The sequence below is a fragment of the Anabrus simplex genome, chromosome 1 (genome assembly GCF_040414725.1).
Source record: "Anabrus simplex isolate iqAnaSimp1 chromosome 1, ASM4041472v1, whole genome shotgun sequence".
Classification (NCBI taxonomy): domain Eukaryota; kingdom Metazoa; phylum Arthropoda; class Insecta; order Orthoptera; family Tettigoniidae; genus Anabrus; species Anabrus simplex.
In genome coordinates, this window is record NC_090265.1 from 1,639,875,864 (window position 1) to 1,639,894,076 (window position 18,213).

Sequence of the window (18,213 nt, forward strand, 5' to 3'; positions counted from 1 at the left end):
ATTAGCTGTAGGGGAGGTGGGAACTCTAATTGATGTGAGGTTGAAGATTTTTAAGAATTTGTTGGTGAGGGAAGTTGATTCTCGTAATAAAATAAGAATCTGTTCATACAAGGGGCTTTTTTTATCAATAGTGTCATTTAGATTTTTATCTTTATTAAAATGTTGTTGTATAACAATCTGTTGTTTTATTCCATTGTACTTATTTTAGCAGCCTTCTAAGGTTAATTTTGTTAATACTTCCACTATTGTATCTCATCACATTGTATTTTCAAACCATCATTGTTATTTTTAATGTTATTTTACTTCAAATCTCTTCAAGATTTTAAAATTCATTTCATCACTACATGTTATTTAGACGCTTATTTTTAATTTAAGGTTAAGACTATGGCTGATGATGCCTTCAGAGAAGGCGAAACATGTCCCACTATTAGCTAACAAATTTATGTAAATCATCCAAGACGATTTTATATTGATTAGGTGGTCTAATAAATAACTTAATGTTATTATTTCAATCTACATCATCAATACGGACCAAAAATGATATTTATTACATGTAAAGGAAATGCAACCGTAATCATGGACAAAAGTGACTATGATAATAAAGCACACACGTTTTTTGCAGACAACAACTTCATAACCTCTAAAAAAGATCCAACTAATCAAATACAGTAGAAGTCAGTTATAGCGAGAATTCATAACAGCGAAAAATTTACTCGCTATAGCAGATTGTCGTTATATCAGATTTTTTGTAAAAGTCGGTGAAACCCCCATATACATTAAAATCAGTATATGGCAATCAGTTTGTTCAAAACTTGCGTTTTCGCGGGTAATATCCACACTACGGCTAACTTATGTCTTGTTTTTCAAAATCCGATACTACGTGAAAGTGTGTGTTTAATTTCATTCTGAAAATATATATATTACCGTATTTCTCCGAATCCAAGACGACTCCCACTTTTTCCTTCAAAAATTTTTAATCAGACTTAAAAAGTGCTTTGTTAAATCATATGAATGTCTTTCTTATACAGTACGCATTTTTAGACTATTTGTAGACTCCAAACATTGGCTTTAGTTATGCCGTATTTTTTGCGGCTGTACAATTATGCTTTATTTCAGCGGGCTTGACCATTAACTTAAAATTGGCATCATAATATCGAAGGAAACTTGTTGAAAATTTGCCGGCAATACACATTCCACGCGTCCCTACGATATGACGATCCACCAGGAAAATATTCTTGCTTACTATAAAACTGTTACTTTCACTCAGCGTCAGATATAACTGGCTCCCGCTACACGCACGTCTCGCTTGCTGGATTCAGCCAACTTCAGCGACCGGGCGAGTTGCCCGTGCGTGTAGAGGCGCGCGGCTGGAGCTTGCATCTGGGAGACAGTAGGTTCGAATCCCACTGTCGGCAGCTCTGAAGATGGTTTTCCGTGGTTTCCCATTTTCACACCAGGCAAATGCTGGGGCTGTACCTTAATTAAGGCCATGGCCGCTTCCTTCCAACTCCTAGGCCTTTCCTATCCCATCGTCTCCGTAAGACCTATCTATGTCGGCGTGACGTAAAGCCCCTAGCAACTTCAGCGGCTAGCAATGTATAGGTCTTAATCGCAGACTTTGAAAGTCAACGAAGGATTTTATTGCGCCGCGGTATGACAAATTCGCCCTTGCATTTTTGTGCACATACCTTTCTTTAAATCGTCCTTGCTGCGGGCCACTGAGTGCATTTTTTGTGCAATACGCATTTTTAAGCTTTTTTTTTTTTTTTTGCTAGGGGCTTTACGTCGCACCGATACAGATAGGTCTTATGGCGACGATTTAAGCTATCTTTGTCTTCACGGTAACGCAGAATATTGGCTTTAGTTAGGCATATGCCGTATTTTCCTGCGGCTGCAAAATGATTATACATTTCCGAGTGTTTAATAGCCATTAACTTAAAATTGGCATAATAACATCTACGAGAACCCGTTGAAAATTTGACGGTAATACCTGTTCCACGTATCTTTACAATACGATGATCCATCTCGAAAATATTCGTGCTGTCTATAAAACTTAATTTTACTAAGCATCAGGTACAGCAGACGCGTTATAGCTCTGCTACTGAGTAGCCGTGGCCTTTCTAAGAATTCGAAGGCTCGCATGTTCTGATGCCATTCTGAAGATTTGAGAAACGTTTTTGTAGAGGATAATAGAATGTCATTCTCTCTTCACTACTGCCCGAGATCCAGTGACGGTACACATAGGCACTGTACACTGTACCAGCGGTCGCCGCGGCGAGCGATGTATGAGGAAGAGGCGGTCGTTTATAGTCAATGAGTTTTGTGTGCGCGCGCGCGGGGTGAAAAGAAACAGCGCGGTTACTGCGGTAGCTGCCAGTGGTGTTCATTACTATATGGCCGCGAAAGCAGAACGACCCTTGATTTTTCACACGAGATTCTGAGAAAAAAAAAAGTCATCTTGGATTCGGAGAAATACGGCATCACTCCAGAGGCTTCTGTAGCAAACATTGCCGTTTTCTTCTTCAAACGGCATCATGTAACCTAACCGTATATCATAAAAACCTATTAGAAACGCATGTAGAGAAATGATAACCCTCTCGCTAAAAATTGACATGTGAATAGCTTTCCGAACTTTAACTAGACATGAGAAAATATAAACTATCCTCTGAAATCAGAAATGTACCCTGCCATATCTTGAGGTGTTATCACATTCTTACTTAATTTCAGTACAGTATACGGTATACAATTAAAATAAAGAAATCGTTTACTTCAGCCTTTATTTCTAACGAGTTAACAACTGCTGTCGGCCACGTTATTTACGCTTTTATTACGAAAACGTGTTATCCTCTTTCATTTCGAATTTTCATTAGAGAACAGCAGTCGACGGGTATTACTAATAGACTCAAATATCGCCTTCGAATCTTGACGAGAGAGCTCGCAAATGCAAATGGCACCGGGCGAGTTGGCCGGGGTTAGGTGCGTGCAGCTGTGAGGTTGCATCCGGGAGATAGTGGGCCCAAACCCCACTGTCGGCAGCCCTAAAGATGGTTTTCCGTGGTTTCCCATTTTCACACCAGGCAAATGCTGGGAGTGTACCTTAATTAAGGCCATGGCCGCTTCCTTCCCATTCCTAGGCCTTTCTTATCCCACCGTCGCCATAAGACCTATCTGTGTCGGTGCGACGTAAAACAAATAGCAAAAAATGCACATAGCGTGGAAACTATATCGTACCGAAGATGATCGATCGCATTTTGTGGCAGACGTTTCAGTTTTGTTACTCAAATAGCGCCACCTATCCTAACTTATGTGTACTGCATGTGTGATGAAAACATACTTCAAGCGCCAGTAGAGAAATTATAACCTTCTCGCTATAAATGTACATGATATTAGCCTTTCCGTAATCTAACGGACGCGAGAAAATGTAAACAAACCTCGTAATCAATGACGCACTCTGCCATATCTTGAGGTGTAGGCCTATCTCATTCTTAATTGCGGTATTTAGCATTAAAACTAACCGATCGTTTATTCAGCGTTTATCTTTAATGAGTTAACAACGGTTATCGGACACATTATTTACGCATTTATTGCGGAAACATGTTCTCCTCTTCCATTTTTATTTTCCTTGCGGAAGAGCAGTCGACGGGTATTACTAATCGACTCCGACATTGCCTTTCAATGTCGACGAGAGAGCTTGCTGGTGGGCATAGCGAGAAAACGATACGGTACCGAAGATGATCGATCGCATGCAGTATAATGACTGGGTGCATAAATATCGGCAACGGAAAAAATTGAGCGCCATAATCGCTCGTAATAACGGATGCGCCAGCGATAGGGCTCTTGCTGTAACCGAAGGATAATACACAGTTTAATATAGGAATTTTGAAGGGACGGAAAAAAGTTATCGTTATAACGGGGTTCTGGTTATATACCGTACTCGCTATAACGGACTTCTACTGTACAAAGAGACCTTAAAACCATCATCAAGAATGTTTCATTTCTGTTTAATGACCTTGAAAAATCCAAAATGATTATCATGAATCCGAAGCTTCCCACACCCAAAGCGCTACCAAAGATCCATAAAGCAGACGTCCCCATAAGACCCATTATCAATTTCAGAAACAGTCCGACCTATGAAGTATCTCTGTTCATTCACAAATTCCTCAAGTCACACTATTGTTTTCATGCCAACACATCAGTAAAGTACTCCTCAGAATTCTGCAACAAGATTAAACACTTTAATTTATCCAAACACCACAGTCTTCATTCTTTTGATATTACTAACATGTATGCTAATGTTCCTGTTAACAGCACCATACAATTGATCAAGAATAATCTCTCCAAATTCAGCAATTTAAGTATAGGCGAAATAGATGAATTTATTCGGATTCTGGAATTTACTTTGAACAACAATTTCTTCACTTTCAATAATGTCATTTACCAACAGATAGATCTTCCCATGGGGTCACCAGCTTCAGGAATCCTTGCAGATATCTACATTGATCATTTAGAACATTATCACATCATTGGCAAGATCAATGGCATTCATCACTGGACATGCTTTGTAGATGACACGTTTGTTATTTTAGACTCCCACGTTACTAACAGCAACACAGTACTTGGATTTCTCAACTCCATTGACCCACATATAAAATTCACCATAGAATCAGAAAACAATAAAGCCCTTAATTACCTGGACTTAACCATTATGCGCCACAGCAACAACACTTTATCCTTCAATATATACAGGAAACCAACCCCTACCATCAACACCATCCATCAGACCTCTGTGCATCCAGACATACATAAAAAAGCAGCTTACAATAGCATGGTTCTCAGAGCATTAACTGTCCCTTTATCTCGCAAGAATTACAAAAAAGAAATTAATACCATTTACAATATTGCAGAACACAATGGTTTCAGTAGAACCTTCGTCAGCAGAATCATCAACAGATATAAAAGCAGACCCAAGACTACCCTAGAAAAAGATTCCGCTCCTAAAGAAAAGTTTTCCACATTCACTTTCAATAATAGTAACATTTACCGAATTTCCAATATTTTTAAGAAACACAACATCAAAATAGCTTATAGAACCTCCCACACCAACTCCAAACTCATTTTCAATCCACACACTGTCAACAATAACTATAACAACATTAACAGCAAATATCTGAACTCTGGAGTTTACAAATTAAAATGCCAATCCTGTAGTTCCAGCTATATTGGACAAACAGGTCGCAATTTTGTCTTAAGATATGCCGAACATCGCAACGCTCTCAAATATAATTGTTTCTCAGCTATGAGTGAACATCATAAAGCATCCAGCCACAAATACACTTCAATAGATAAAGACCTCAAGATCTTGCATTATGAGCAAAAAGGCACCTTGCTCAATGTTCTCGAGAGCATCCACATTGATTTAGATCAGTTTATGAACCCCTCTCACAATTTAAATGAAGTCAGCGAGAAAAAGAACATTCTACTTGAAACATTCATTCCATATATTTGTCAGAATTTCCATAACACATACAAACCCCACCTCCATCTCTCCAATTCACCATCACTCCCCCCCTCCTCACGCCAGCCCTGGACCACCCCTTCCCCCTCCGCTCCTTCCATCCTAGCAAACACAGTCGAACCAACAACAGACTCAATCACGCAAACGAGACTGTTACTTTGAGAAAGCCAGGCCATTTGAGAGGACAACCACCTGCTAAACACCGTAAGTTGAAGCTTTCTTCACACCCATTCTACACTTTTTACGTATCACCCCACGTTTCTAACACAAGCTCATTTTTCCATTACAGATTAGAACTTCATTAACGGTTTCCACTAGATCACTTACAGTTTACTATGCATCTGTCCTCTACCTAACACAGCTTCTCAATTTTATATCGCGGCCCTTCCGACCCTTTATAATAAGGCAAGACACCAGCCAACATTATGAAACAATAATCAAGAAAGGGACCGCTAGATTGAGAAGATTTTGAGAATGCTGCTGTTTCTAAAGCTTTAAATACCGAGCTCGATAGCTGCAGTCGCTTAAGTGTGGCCAGTATCCAGTATTCGGGAGATAGTAGGTTCGAACCCCACTGTCGCCAGCCCTGAAAATGGTTTTCCGTGGTTTCCCATTTTCACACCAGGCAAATGCTGGGGCTGTACCGTAATTAAGGCCATGGCCGCTTCCTTCCCACTCCTAGCCCTTTCCTGTCCCATCGTCGCCGTAAGACCTATCTGTGTCGGTGCGACGTAAAACAACTAGCAAAAAAAAAAAAAAAGCTTTAAATTTCATTGGTGTTTTTTCCTCGTCACAGGCTTTTCGCCTGCACGTCATATCAGGCTTGGTTTCTCAAAAATGTTTGCTCCCGCTCCCCTCCTGACCAATTTAGTGTGATGGGTTTCTACAAGGATGATTTTCGACAGTGATTTCAACCTGTTTGTTATTGTTACTAAATAATATTTTGTAAACTATGAGGTCCACAACCTCACCATGTGTTACTATTGTTCATTTCCATCTGCATCATTTGTTTTTTCATTCCTTTGTTTTCTTAGGTTAACACAGTTTTTAGTTTCAATTATTATTTTAAATTAACACCTTTTCACTGAATTTTGTCGCAGTGAGTTGTTTTTTGCTCCGCATATTGATGTAAATATTGTATATTTGTGCTAATTTTGTTTCCGTCTAGGCTCTCTTTTGTTTGTTTTTTCATTTGCTCCATTATGTTTAGCATTTTTTCAACTTATATTATGTAAATTATTTCCAATTTCCCCTAATTTTTCACTGAAGATGGCTCAAACGAGCCGAAACATGTTTGAATTGGTCTACTCTGTCTAATGACGGAATATTTATTGTATTGAATTAGGAGGATACTATCATATTTCACCTTTGTAAAATAATTCCGGGGTTATGGTACTTATAAACTTTTAGCAAGTTGAACCTTGGGGGACTTATAAATATTGTAGAAGGTGATTCTAAGATTTGTATAAGTAACATTTACGCGTGTGCTAGAAGCCATAAGTGATTTTTCCAAGTGAACTTGACAAACTTTAACATTACGATGTGAATAACAGAATATTCAGAGATTTTATTTTTCGTACAAGTGTTTAACCATTCACTTAGACATTATATTAAATGCGGTAGTGAAAGTGATATGTTACCGTATTTCACGGCATAATCGTCGCCACCGCGTAATCGTCGCATCCTTTATTTTCAATACAAAAATCGGACTTTAAACCTTTAATTACATAATCGTCGCACGTCCAAATTTTGTTCACTAATCTGGTTAAAAGGTAAATGGAACTGCAACATAAGTTGCACATGAATGCGCAATTTAAATACGTGTATGGTTTATGGGCAATTTGGAAACACAGTCACGTCTGCGACATGTTGCACAACGTATAAATAAATAATACCGGTATATGTACGACGCATGGCTTACCGGTAGACTATCGGCAGTTTGACAACGTGGTCGCGAGACAGTGTACTATTTATTCACCACCTACATATTATGCTTACCGGTAGGCTATCGGCAGTTTGACAACGTGGTCGCGAGACAGTGTACTATTTATTCACCACCTACATATTATGAGTTCCCATTTGAAATACGTAAGGCTGTAAGTTATCGCTTATCGGCAACGTCGCCAGGAAATACCGACTAGGTAGGTTGAATGGACCTCGAACCAGCCCTCAGATACAGGTAAAATTCCCTGACCCGGCCGTGAATTGAACCCGAGGCCTCCGTGTAAGAGGCAAGCACTCTACCCCTACACCATGGGGCCGGCTCCTGTGTTATTGCGCACGAAGTGAAATCCAAGACGATAACGCAGATTTCCACGGAATTATTCAGCCGAATTATTTACGATGTCTCAGTTGTCATCGCTAGACTCTTATCTTACTACTACATCATAAGTGTCCGGGCATGGGATGAAAACTTTTATCCAAGCAGTCAAGATAATTATTATCCAATGCTATTAAAGTTTTATTTTATAAACTCGTCAGTAATGTAATGTAAAATCATCAATAACTGGGCAGAAATATTAACCTAATTACCGTATGTTTAAAAGAAATTGAAAAAATGAATGTTTGTTACTGACGTCTCGGAATACAGTCAGCTATACAGTAGATCTACACCGCGCTAGCTAGAGCTCCGGTTTGCGAGCTTTGCGCAAGCGCAGTAGTGTGTCGCAACCAACGAGCTAAACTGATAAATTGTTGCATGCTTCCTTGCTGCCTAACAGTATTGGCTGCTCTGGAATGGACAGATCACAGATGCATTTATTTGTTTCAGATTTACGTGATTACTGTAGACATGTGTGTGTGAGAATTTTTTTAAATTTGTGTTTTGGGTGTTTGCAGAAATAATTTGTTTTAATAGTGAACAATTACGAAAAGTCATTTATATCGCAAAACATTAACGTGTGAAGCATTTATAAGCGATTATGGGTAAATATAGAAACTATTCTGCGGGCTTCAAGCTAAGCGTAATTGCCTTCGCTGAACAGCACGGGAACAGAGCTACAGAAAGAAAATTTCCTGTGAGTGAAAAGTTGGTGCGTGACTGGCGGAAAGTAAAAAACAAGCTAAAAAGCACAAACCCTTCTAGACGCTTGTTTAGAGGTCCTAAAACAGGGAAGTTTCCTATAATTGACGAAGTGTTTAGGTACGTCAGTGAAATACATAACAATGGCTGCAGTGTATCATAATTATGAAATGTTACAAATTAAGGGACAGGAGGTAGCGCGCAAACACAACATACCGGTAACTCAGTTTAAGGCGACTCGTGGGTGGATTAAGGGGTTCATGCGACGACACAATCTGTCAGTGCGAAGGAGAACAACACTAAGCCAAAAGTTGCCTGCTGATTACACGGACAAGATTGTAAATTTTCACCGATTTGTCATACGTTTGCGCAAGGAAACTTCGTACTTGCTTTCTCAAATCGGTAATACCGATCAAACTCCAATCTTTTTTTTGATATGCCTCGCAACAGCACTATTGCACTACAAGGATCACGGAGTGTATTAATGAAAACCAGCGGTAGTGAGAAGTTGCGATGCACGGCAATGCTAGCCATTACAGCTGACGGGAGAAAGTTGCCGCCTTACATCATTTTCAAGAGGAAAACGATGCCTAAGAATATACAGTTTCCCCGTGGAATTCATGTACGAGTGCAACCAAAGGGTTGGATTGACGTAGAACTCATGCTGGACTGGGTTAAAACTGTGTGGAATAGAAGACCTGGTGCACTACTAAAACAAGCAGCTCTGCTTGTTTTAGATAGTTTCCGAGGTCACCTCGTGAACGAAGTGAAGCAAATTCTCACTACAAATAAGACACGACAGATAGTCATTCCTGGTGGCCTAACATCTGCTTTGCAGCCACTAGACGTATGTGTTAATAAACCATTTAAAGACCACTTACGTCGATTTTACAACGAGTGGATGATGAGCGGCGATCAGCAATTGACGCCCGCCGGAAATATCAGGCGTCCACCCTTGGACTTGTTATTCTCGTGGGTGAAGAAGAGTTGGGATCTTATACCACGTGAACTAGTCTCCAAGAGCTTCAAAAGGACTGGGATTTCGAATGCACTAGACGGTTCCGAAGATGACGCAGTGTGGAAGGGAGACGAAGAATCTGATACTGGTATTAACAGAGGCGAGGACGGCGCATCAGATAGCGAAACCTGCGATAGCGACACCGAAGATTTGGAATAAATTGCGTACCGGTAAGTCCGCATTTCACAACAAAGCGATAATTTTTTGCAAGTGTAATATTTTAACTTTAATACTCAAATTAATGACAAATTAACTTAATACGTTCATTTTTATTTTCAGGTTGGAAAAATGTTCGCTGAATTGTTGCGAAAAATTATGAATTTTGTTTTAGACTATTTTAATTATTTTGATGTATAAACGCGAGTATTACGTGCATCTTAAATTTGTATCAAATACAATTTAGTTATAAATACATTTTTTGAGTAATACAAATACTGGTATTAAATATTCATCGTATAATGGTCGCACCCTACAATTTTTTTCGAAAATTTTGGTATAAAAAGTGCGACGATTATGCCGTGAAATACGGTATTTCTCTTCGAACAGACTTTTCACAATAATAATATTAATGATAATAATAATAATAATAATAATAATAATAGCTTCGCATAAAATGCAGTAGTTAGGAATGATAGTGATTTTAAGTAGTGATTTACACAACAGACAAGTGCACTCAGACATTCATGTAATGCTGAAATTTCCAAGTAAACCGTGCTTCTAGTATGTCGCTACAAACATTCAGTTTCTTTAGAATTATAATTCTAAGAGTACTTCACTTGCATTACATGAATGTCTACGAGTGCAATTGCGTCTATGTCGTGTAAATCACTACTTAAAATCACTGTCATTCCTAACTACTGCATTCTATGTGAAGCAATTATTATTATTGTGAAAAGTCTGTTCGAAGAAAAATAACAAATCACTTTCACTACCGCATTTGATATAATGTCTAAGTGAATGGTTAAACACTTGTACGAAAAAATAAAATATCTGAATATTCTGTTATCCACATCATAATGTTAAAGTTTAAGTCAAGTTCACTTGGAAAAATCACTATTATGGCTTCTAGTACATAAATTTTACTTATACAAGCCTTAGAATCACCTTCTACATTATTTATAAGTCCCGAGGTTCAACTTGCTGAAAGTTTATAAGTACCATAACCCCAGAATTATTCTTGAATACTTGCATGTCACTTAGACAAAATCTCGCCCTGCAGGCTGACTCCATATGATGCGGCAAATTAGCATCATCTTGTTGTCGGTGTGAACTGCCGTGTCGGGACCAAGAGTGATGGCACTTTGTATAGATCTAGCTCTGACAATGTTTGATAAAATCTTGATCTCCATAACCCCTGGATCGATTTTGGAGAAATTAACATGAGGAGACATTTGAAATGTGCACTACAAGCTGCTGCTGTTTCTGAATCGATACCTCAATTGGTTTAGGAAATAGAAAAATTCCTTGAATGAATGTTTCCAGACCGTATGATGCAACCTGCCCTTGACACCGCGGTGGCTATGATGACTGAAGTAACGTTGTGTGGGTTGACTACTTGTTCCTGCAAGACTTTGTTAGCGTAAGCACTGAAAATACACTCGCTAATAATTTATAAGTTCTTTATAGCGTATTTTATTTAAGAAATACTTGATGTACGATCAATCCAGTACAATATATACATATGATTTATGATGCAAAAAGAAAGGTAACTATTACCTTAAGTTTAACAACAAAAGGCGGTTGATTAATGGTCGCCTCTCTCAAACAGAAGCTGGATATTTCTTCTCCCAATAGTTCTTTCACCTGGAATACTTTCATTGAGCTGTCCACCTTTCTTTAGCGCAGAAGCACTGAAATGCGACCTATCCCACCGGATATTCTGAAACCCCACATAAATCTCTATGGACGACAACATTTCAGCTTTAAATAGCTTCCTTCACTGTCACACATGCTTCTCCTGCACAAGCCACTACAGACATTTGTCGCGCGGATGTTCCGAGTGAGTTGCCACAGGGAGCACCAGCAAATAAAACATCGCCATACGCACGAGGTCTGTTAACACTTATTGCAAAACCCGACTGTTATACGAGGCTACAAGGGTAAAATTTACACATCTCTATTCCCTCACAGGAAGTATGTGGGTGAAATCTATCTCTGATAAGCCTTTCGAAAATAGTATCAGCTCATGCTCCACACGTGTGAATCAGTCTTGCACTTGGATGCCATTACAGTGGAACCTCGATTCTCCGTTTTTGGGGGGATCCCAGGAAAACGTAAGATACCGGAAAACTGAAAATCTGGGAACGAATTAAAACCATCAACAATTTGGCTAAACATCAAAATAATGAAATACGTATAACTATAATCTAATGAACACCGCTAAAACAAACCAAACTACAGCCCTAATGAGCTTTTGCCTACCAAGCGATCGCTGCTCAGCCCCAAGTTCTGCAGATTATGAGGTGACGTACGGTCAGTGTGACGAATTCTCTTGGCCATTATTCCTGGCTCTCTAGACCGGGATTGCCATCTCACCGTTGGGTAGCTCCTCAATTAACGGTAGTCACGTAAGCTGGTGGACCTAGAACCAGCCCACACATCCAGGTAAAAATGCCTGACGAGGCCGATTTTTGAACCTGGGCCTACGGGTGAGAGGCAGACGAGCTAGCGCGCGGCTGGCTTCAAACATTAATTACACGAGTTACAAATCTCAATACTTTACATTCTCTTTTACTGGGGAAATTACGTCAGTTTCCCTTGAAAACTTCTTTCACGTCAGCAACTTGATCAGCCAAGCTCATCAAAATATCTAATAATGCCAAGCCAAACAACTCCACCATTGCCGGTCCCAAGGCCGGGGTTTCATCTTGCAAGTGATGGGGAAGGAGGACGGGGAGGAGTAACAACCTCGTAAAAAAACCGGGGTCCATCTGGCTCCGGATGGTAGCACCCTGTAAGGGCCCCTGTCTAGGGTTACAGGTGAAACCTGGTCAACGGTCTCGAAGGCGGATGAGGAATTTAATGTCCCAACGGCAGAGAGAGCGGAAGAAGCTAGTGGAGTAAAGCACGAATAAAAAATCATTTCGGACTAACAATCCGATCTTATCTCGGAATTAATTTCCTACCTTGTACAATGTACAATTTCAATTGCAGAATGGAAAGTCCGCTGAATGAAAGCACTACCCCAGGTGGTAGCTCGGAAGAGAAATCCACCATTGCATTATGCAATGCATCGGGACCTAGGGTTCTGGGAAGTCCCAACATCTGCAATAAGGGTGAGTGAGCATCCTTGGAATCCTTTCAGACTTAAATTTAAGAGGAAATTCTTTGCAGGCACTCTTAATGTAAATTCCTTGCTAAAAACCGGCAAACAGAAAGAACTGGAAATTTTCTTAGACATGAAATCCAGATCCTAGCAGCTCAAGAGACAAGGTTTATGGATGAGAATGTAACAGAAACCAAAAATTACAGAATCTTTAAAGGTAAACCAGCAATCAAAATTATGAAAGGAATGCCACTACTAGGTACCGCCTTCTATGTCCATAAAGCAATAGTTGATAATGTTATAGAATTCAAATCTAGTTCAGAAAGGTTATCTCTTCTCACACTTAAATGCAAGAACAAAAAGTATACATTTGTTAACTGTCATGCACCAATAAATGAAGATAATAGCAAGAACCCAAGTAAAACTGAAGAATTCTGGAGTCTTCTAGATGATGTAATGTCAAAAATTCCAAAATCAAATATTATTCTACTAGGTGATTTTAATGCACAGATAGGCAAAGAAAAAGTTTTCAGCAAAACAGTAGGGGCATATCCGGCATACAAAAGAACAAACAAAAATGGCACGAGACTAATTAATCTCTGTAAATCCTTTCACCTAAAATTAATGTCGACCTTCTTTAAGAAACTTCCAAGAAAGGCTAAAACATGGATGTCCCCAAATCCGATGTTAGGTGAGTTTTTAGTTTGACCATGTAGCTATTTCTCAAAAAAGTATTAAGGAAATTAGGAATGTTGAAGTAATAAGAAGTGGGGAGTTTGACTCCGATCATTACCTCTCCAAAATTAAGCTAAAGCTTCTACCTCACAGGAATCAAAGAAGGCCGAGAAAATTAATGAAATACAACAGATAGGCTCAACATTACACAAGCAACTACAGAAAACTTTCAGGAAGAAATTAAAATAACTCAGCATGGCAAATGGCCAGAATTATCTAAACAGATTAATAGTGCAGCAAAGAAAGTACAGTAGAACCTCGATAATTCGAAATCGGTTAATTCAAAATCCCGCCTAATTCGAAGAAGCTCTCGTTCCCGGACATATAAGATACAGTTTTGCATGTTATTTCAATTGTTTAATTCGAAATACGAATAATTCGTAATTCGAAGTACAATGTCGGCCCCATTACCGAAATTCAGATTTTTAATTCGAAACTGCCTTTACATTTTAAAACAATAGGCTAGTATGTTACAGAGTAATTTCAACTCGAAATTTATCCGCTCCGCGTCATAATAGAACGCGCGTTCCGGATCGTGGAGGGGTAACTTTTCGCACTTACACTCACTTCGGCGCTTCATGATTGCTAAGTTGAATGAAATCGGAATTCTTTTGTGTTCAACCTTTTAAGGAACGCCGTAATATCACGCAACATGCAGTGTGCGGGAAAACAGAATCCGCGAACACTGGCGATACCGACAGTTGACGAAAAAACGTGGCAAATATAATAAATTCGTAGGCACCGAATAATATTGACATTGCCGGTGAAACTGCATTGCTTTATTGCGAGTACAAACGGTCTTATGGTTTTAAAGGAGAAATTGCCAGCCGGGAAATCGTAGTGTGAGGGATGGGGGTCATAGTAGTGCGTTGCAATGCACATGGAAGCGGGATACTTTATCCCCTCGTCATAGGAAACTTCGATAAGCCGCAATGTTTTAAGAACGTCGGGCACTTTCCATGCCAGTACAAAGCATCTATAATAAAAATGCAAACAGTAAAGAAATCCAAAAAATAATGCATTTGCACAGGGGAACCGGCATAATTTATCCTCGTCTTTGAATTGTGTGATTTTTTTTTCTTTCGTTGCGTGAGGTTATGTTTGTCAGTGATTTATCCAAGTGCATTATTTGAACATTGTAAATGCACCTTGTTGGATACATTTGGGAAATAGTTTTTTCCATGGCATTTGAAAGGTTTAAACTGTGAATCAAGGTGATTGCATGTATTAATGGGTCTTAGAATACTTCGTGACGCGGCAAGTGTTTACATTTCTTAAGTACGAGAGAAGTGCCATGGCGGGAAATCGTACAAGGATCGAGTCATAGGAAAGTTCGATTTTAAAGGCATCGGGTACTTTCTGTGTAAATACAAGGCATCTAAAATGCATGCAGTATAGTAATCCAATTAATAAAGCACTAGCACATGGGAGCGAGCATAGATTTCTTCTCGTCTTTGAATCGTGCTTTTTTTTTTCTTTCTTTCGTTGCGTGAGGTTATGTTTACCAGTGAGATATCCGAGTGTATTATTTGAATACTGTAAATGCACCTTCTTGGATACATTTTTGAAATAGTTCTTTTTTCATGGCTTTTGAAAGGTATAAACTGTGAATCAAGGTTAAATGCATGCAGTAACGGGCCTTAGAATATTTTGTAACGCGGCAAGGGTTGGTACTTCTGAATTGCGAATTGGCGGTTAATTCGAACTCACGTAATTCGAAGTCCGATTTTTGAGTCTCAACGACTTCGAATTAACGAGGGTTTACTGTATTTGGATCAGTTAAAACTAAAAAGAAAGTATGGTGGAATAATGTATGTGAGGAAGCACTTATGGAAAGAACGAAAAAGTGGAAAAAATGGAAATGTTCCGGAAAGAATGAACACTGAGCTATTTAAACAACAAAGAAAGGAAACAACAAGAATAATAAGGCAGGTTAAAAGATCTTTTGAAAAATCGCAGCTAGTAGAAATTGAGAATAATTTTGTAAGAAATAACTCCCGAAATTTCTATCAGACCTTTAAGAATAACCTGAAAGGTTATCAATCCCGGAGCATTTGCTTCAGAGATGCAAATGGTAATATTGGCCTTAACAATGCCGAGAATTGTGAGATTCTGGCAAAACACTTCGAAGACCTGCTGAACTGCCCTAAGCCAAATCATAAATTAGAATTTTCAGAAATTCAGGAAAATCTAGAAGCTGATTCACCTCCAACAGCAGAAGAAATAAAGAAAGCAATAAAAAATCTTAAAAATAACAACGCTAGTGGGGAAGACTCCATAACAGCTGAACTTTTAAAACGGGGCTGAACCAAAAATTATAGAAGATCTGCAAATAATCTTTGAAGAAATTTGGGAAACAGAAAAGATCCCCGAGGATTGGAAACTGGCTCTAATACACCCATTACACAAGAAGGGTAACAAGCAAGATGTCAACAACTACTCTTGCCAGTTGCTTACAAAATATTCTCAATACTACTAAATAGAGTAAAATCGGCACTGGACAGTCAATTGGGTGAATATCAAGGTGGATTTAGAGAAAGAAGATCTTGCTCCGAACAGATTTTCAACCTGAAATCTATAATTCGAGACAGATTAATGAACTCCAAAGACATGGTTGTAACATTTATTGACTAACCCTCTTAGTGCCAAGCCATTTTCTGAAATTCTGGCTAAGAATGCCAAGCTATTTTTAGTGGTTCTGCAGACTTTCAGAGAAATATTAATTAAAAATTTATTTTGTTAAATATATGCATTATTCTTGCAGTATTATATAAAATATACTTCTGGACTTTACCAAGAAATGCTTATAAATGTGAAAAACATCTCCAATATATTTTTAAATTGGTAACAATTTAACAATTGTTAATTTTCATTTTTATTTTTAAGATTTAGTCTAATTTTGGAAATACAGTTTGTAACATTGCCTAAATCCAAGAACATAGGTAAAATACACATACAATTCTAAACAAAACAGCGTAATTAAAAATGTAATTAATTTACCTACAACCACTCCAAAACGTATTTTTTTAAAATCTGCACTCATCATTTTCCTCACTGAAATTGTTGTTCCACTGTCAATCGTACCTGGCATTGAACAATAATTTAATGCATAACCCTTTTGGAGTACACAATAATTATTAGTGGAAACTTAACAATGATCATATTTCAACAATATATACCCTTAAAAATTACAATCAGAAATGCTTTCATTTCCAATACAGAAGTAGCCCACCAAACTTTAACCCTTGATTGTGGTGAAAACGCATATATTGAGACGAAATGTTGGGCATACGTATTTGTTTCATTTACCATCAAATTTATCAATGAATTAGTGAAGAACTGAAAATAATCTATTACAGGGGCATTATGTGGAGGCGCATATTTAGGCCCAGCGAGTTCCATGTATATGACGGGAGTGGTAGGCCTATCGAACTGGTTCGGAAAAATTTCTCAGAAACAAACATTAGCATTCACATTGCTTTCATTATTATTGTCATTATCACTCGCATCATCCATAGCTCCATCATTATTGTCACTTTCTGAATCACTCAGAACTGGCAGTGAATTTTTAATTGGTTCCACAGACTGCAATCGAGTACCTACTAACCTGAACACCCGATGTACTGGGGCCAGAATAGCACTTCCTTTTCGATACTGGTGATAATGGCGATGTTCCTGGTATCACGTCACTATCAAAATCACTTTCCGATTCTAATTCATCTGCTATTATTTCATTTTCCTCTAAATATTCCATTAGCTTATCGTCATCCAAGCCGGCAACCAAACTATCTCTACTACAGCTCGCCATGTTGTCAACAACTCAGACCTTGTAAACATCACAGATTATTAACTCCCTCCGTTCGTGTCAAAGATCTCCAAGGCCAAAACTATGCCACTCTCGTGAAAGCTTGAAACCTCAGCTTTCTAACGGAATAAAACACCCAGAGGCATCTGTTAGCAGAAGCCGTTAAACACTAGGAAATCATCGCGCCGATCCAGTCGGCTCTGGCACTTTTCGCGCGAGGAGCGAAAGCCGATCTGATCGGCGCGTGGCACGCAGGTGGTTAAAAAAGCTTTTGACTCTGTTGATAGGGAAACCCTAGATAAAGTAATCCGTGAATTTGGAGTTAAAACTAAATTGGCAAACCTAATTCGTGAAACACTTACAGACACTATCTCGAAAGTAAAATTTATGGGTGAAGTATCTCGACCTTTCAATATAAATACAGGTGTCAGGCAGGGCGATGGTCTATCTCCACTCCTTTTCAATTGTGTCATGGAGAAAATTGTAAGAATTTGGAATGAAAAACTGAGAGAATCTAAAATATTGCCACTCACGCTGGGGAAGAAGAACAACGGTGTTGCAATAAATTGCCTAGCATTTGCAGATGACTTTGCCATACTTTCAGAAAGCCTTACAGATGCAGGAATGCAAGTCAATCTCCTTGAAAAGACAGCCAACATGACAGGCTTGAGAATCTCTGCCGAGAAAACAAAATTTTTGACGAATATAAAGAGTCCCCCAAAGTTTTTAGTAACGGATATTGGTCAAATAGAAAAGGTAAAGAAATTCAAATATTTGGGCGAGACAGTTCAAGAAAATGGTTTAGAAAAATCTGCTATAGAGGAGAGGATACAAAAGATGGAAAGAGCATACG

The 18,213-nt window shown here is 38.7% G+C and overlaps 1 protein-coding gene across 2 annotated transcripts in view; it reads right to left on the reverse strand.

The window, feature by feature from the left end:
- Positions 1-18,213, reverse strand: part of Upf1 (Upf1 RNA helicase) — a 232,129-nt gene that overhangs the window by 158,708 nt on the left and 55,208 nt on the right. The window lies entirely within an intron of this gene.